Raw genomic sequence first — 3463 nt, forward strand, 5'->3', positions numbered from 1 at the left:
TGTGTATGTATATGTGTGTGTGTAGTTTGTGAGGTTAAAAGCCAAATTCTATAATGTAATAGTCAGGAGTCTCTACATGATAATCAAAAATTGAAATAATAAGAAATAGCTGTATAAGCATGCCATTTAGAAATAGAAAAGCAAATACCAGAAGGAACACATATAAAAGTTGTAAGCGGTGTCTTCTAGGTAGCGGGAATTGAGAGGTGGTAGGGGCAAAAGTGTGGACTACTATTTTGTATTATAAGTGTTATATGACTATTTGACTATTTGGCTCTTTAAAACTATTTACCTTAATAAAAATAAAGGTAAAGTTTTAAAAATGTAAAAAAAATTAATATATCCTCCTTGCCTTTACCAATGGTTGACTAATTACTGCTGCCTCAACTTACTTATCTTATAATGGCGACTCCTACATCAACTTTTGGATTTTGCACAAAGCAATAGGCATACATCTTTTTCTTTAATATCCAATAGCATATTTATCATAATACTAGGACACTGAAGACATTGCAAAAGTCCAGGGAATACAAGAAGGAAATAAATACATTGTAATGTAACACTTGATAAAGCTGGCTTACTCATATTTACCTTGGAGTCCTCCATGAGGGCACCCTCTTAAGTAGCTAAAGGTCTACATTCTGGTACCAAAATCTTTTTAACACATACTATGAAGGAGCACCCCAAGAATATCTATACTCTTCTAAGAACAGACCTAAAAAAGCAAGGACCAGTGAGAGAGTGGTTTCTTTTTTCATAAGATAAGGGCTGCATTCCACGGTTTTATTTTCTAACAATTTGTATTTTACCTATTCATAGGTGATAGCCTTATCCTTAAGTCACTCAGGATAACCATGATGTCAATAAAGTACAAACAATAAAGGAAGAAGGACATGTTTTACCTAACGTATGAGACAACATCCAGAAAATTTTTTTTTTTTTTTTTGTCTCCTAGAAACTCGCTTACACCTGGGTGGAAATATGGTGCTTAGAAGTAACATCTCTCGAGGCAAAATGCCTCATTTCAAATTCTAGTTACATCACCTAGCTGTATAACTTTGGTAAACTTATTTAACTTTCCACTGCCTCAATTTCATCACAGTAGAAAGAATGTTGATAACAATAATACCTATTCAACAGAATTTGTGAGGTTAAAATAAAATATATGTAAATTGCTTAAAACAGAGCTTTCATCTAAGGGCTAAATACTAGATGCATTATCCTGTAGGCACTGCCCTATTATTTTCTATTGTTTCTTATTGACCTTATTTGTCAATCCTTCCCAATAACCCATGTTAGATCACTGCCTCTTCTTTGTACCTGCTCATTTGCTTGTAGAGGATTTTGAGGTGTGATGGTGATAGCTGAGAGAAAGTTTCTGGTGAAAGGGTATTCCCAAGCCAGGAGTCTCTATGTCCCACGAGATCTTAAAACCAACATGCCAAGTATCAGGATCTCTGCCTTCCAGCTGAAGGTCATCCTAACTTTCCTCTTCTGGGCCTTCACAGCTATAACTGTACATGGCCACCGCCAACTGTTCCACCAGATTTTCATCATGATGCCAGCTAATGGCCATTTTCCAAAATAAGGCTCCTCTTTCAAGTATGGCATTTTCTGGGGACCCATGCAATTCAACAAAGTGACACTGTATGCTGCTCTGTTCTTAACGTCCAGACCCTGGGGAAATCTGGACCTATACACACCGGCATGGCATCGATATCAGATATCTCTTTGCAAGTGAGTTCTTCCAAAGCCTGCATGGTCTCTATCTGCAGGTAGTCATTGAGCTTGAGGAAGGTCTGACAGGCAGCTGCTATGCCAGCCTTGTGTTTTGGGCTAGTGCCCTTCACTGGCCAGGGTACCATAAGAGTCTGGTGTTGAGGTACTTGTAGGTGCAACCTAGGTTGCCAATGAGGAGGCAAGATACCAGAGTGAGCAAATCTTTGCCTTGGATCCTAACCAGATCCCAGAAGAAGCAGCCATGCTTGTGCAGCATGAGGAAAGCTTCTTGCACTTCTTTTTTTCCCTCCTAGTTCAAAAGTCAGAGTGCTTTTTTTTATTATTATTATTAACATACAGTGTATTATTTGTTTCAGAGGTATAGGTCTGTGATTCATCAGTCTTACACAACACTTTATGGAGCTCCTCGGTTCTGCTGCCAGCTTGTCGGAGAATCAGTTTTGGATATTTCAGCTGCCACTGCTAATAGAATTCATGATCCTTGGGGGTCAGATAAGGAAGCCAAGTATCTTTGAGCTCTTCAAGAAGCCTGTTTCTTAGCTTTGCACTCTCGTTCCTCTGCAATCTGGGTCCACTTCATGGTGCCGCTACAGTCACGTTCGTCACTGCTCTGAAAAGGTTCTTCTTATTATTGAGAACATATGGAGAAATCAATAGCACCGGCAAAGAAACCCCTGTGTTTTCCTTTATTGATTACTGATGAATCAAAACCAGGGTCAGTTTTTTCTTTTGCCCTCCTGGTAATTAAAAAGATTTTTGCAAAAACCAGAGAGGCTTAAAGAATTTTGTTCTGAATTTTCTTTTGTTTTTTTCCTCTTTTTTAATTTTTTTATTTAAATTCAATTTAGGTAACATATACCATATTATTAGTTTCAGATGTAAAATTCAGTGATTCATCAGTTGTATATAACACCCAGTGCTCATTACATGAAATACCTTCCTTAATGCCCATCACCTAATGACTTCATACCACACCCACATACCACAATAAAGGAAGAAGGACATGTTTTGCTGGAATGGATACAGGAATTCTCTCCAGCAACAATCAGTTGGTTCCCTAGGGTTAAGAGACTCTTATGGTTTCCTTTCCTCTCTGTTTTCAACTTATTTTATTTTTCCTTCACTTCCCCTATATTCATCTGTTTTGTTTCTTAAATTCCACACGTGAGTGAAATCACATGGTATTTGTCCTTCTCTGACTGGCTTATTTCACTTAGCCTAATACACACTAGTTCCTTCAATGTCATTACAAATGGCAAGATTTCATTCTTTTTGAAGGGTAATATTCCAATCTCTGTGTGTACCACTATTCCTTTTCCATTTATCTGTCAATGGACATCTGGTCTGTTAACTGTTTGTATATCTTCTTTGGAGAAATGTCTGTTCATATCTTCTGCCCATTTCTTGACTAAGTGTTGAGTTCTGTAAGTTCTTTGTAGATTTTCGATACCAATCCTTTATCTGAGATTTTTCTAGCAAGAAGTTGCTACAACCTAGGTCAAAGAGGTTACTGCCTATGTTCTCCACTAGGATTTTGATGGATTCCTATCTCACATTTAGGTCTTTCATCCATTTTGAGTTTATTTTTGTGTATGGTATGAGAAAGTGGTCCAGTTTCATTCTTCTGCAAGTGGCTGTCCAATTTTCTCAGCACCAAGAGTTGAAGAGACTGTCTTTTTTTCCACTGGATATTCTTTCCTTCTTTGTCGAAGATTAGTTAACC

General features: G+C 37.6%; 1 pseudogene; it reads right to left on the reverse strand.

The window, feature by feature from the left end:
• Positions 1-1385: 1385 nt before the first annotated feature.
• LOC123859960 (alpha-ketoglutarate-dependent dioxygenase FTO-like) lies at positions 1386-2320 on the reverse strand (annotated as a pseudogene).
• Positions 2321-3463: the final 1143 nt, after the last annotated feature.

This window comes from Mirounga angustirostris, unplaced genomic scaffold (genome assembly GCF_029215605.1).
Source record: "Mirounga angustirostris isolate CCGP_5_RB_7025 unplaced genomic scaffold, mMirAng1.0.hap1 SCAF_11, whole genome shotgun sequence".
In the NCBI taxonomy this organism is placed as follows: Eukaryota; Metazoa; Chordata; class Mammalia; order Carnivora; family Phocidae; genus Mirounga; species Mirounga angustirostris.